Below are 782 nucleotides of genomic sequence, written 5' to 3' on the forward strand. Positions count from 1 at the left end.
ACTTTTTTGTTCTTCAAAATTCAAGGTTTTCCCATCTTGAAAACGGTCTGGTAATTTTTCCCATTGTTATTACAGTAAATAGGGCTTATGTGTGTATACATACATAACAATTTAAAAAAAAATGAGTAGTTGCATACGAATTGATTTTCCATGAATCGATGAATCCCAAAAAGAAAGGGGGGTCCGGGGGTTCTTCCCCAGGAAAATTTTGATTCCTAGAAGGCGGGAAATGAGCTTTCCCGACTTCTGAGGTGTCTTTTAATGACTTTTAAATTCTTCAAAATTCAAGGTTCCCTCCCCAACCCCACCCCTTGAAAATGATTCAATTAATCAATGAACTCCAAAGATAAAGGGTCCGGGTTCCCCGGAAAAATTTCGATTTCTAGATGGCAGGAGATGAGCTTATCTCTTATACACATCTAGATGTGTATAAGAGACAGGGCCTATTCTTTCATTTAATGACTTTTAAAGTTCTTCAAAATTCAAGGTTTTCCCCTCTTTAAAAAGGTCAGGTAAATTTTTCTCATTTTTTATTTTATGTGTGTATACATACATAAAAAAATGAGTAGTTGCATGCGTAATTTTTTTTTCCATGAATCGATAAATCCCAAAAAGAAAGGGTGGTCCGGGGGTTCTCCCCCGGGAAAATTTTAATTCTTAGATAGCGGGAATTGAGCTTTCCCGACATTTGAAGTGTGTTTTAATGAATTTTATGTTCTGCAAAATTCTAATTTTCTAATAGCATAAAAAAAAAAAAAAAAAAAAAAAATCAGCTCACAGGT

This window comes from Anneissia japonica, unplaced genomic scaffold, assembly GCF_011630105.1.
Source record: "Anneissia japonica isolate Jap-2015-1 unplaced genomic scaffold, ASM1163010v1 scaffold1446_len297786_cov117, whole genome shotgun sequence".
NCBI lineage: Eukaryota > Metazoa > Echinodermata > Crinoidea > Comatulida > Comatulidae > Anneissia > Anneissia japonica.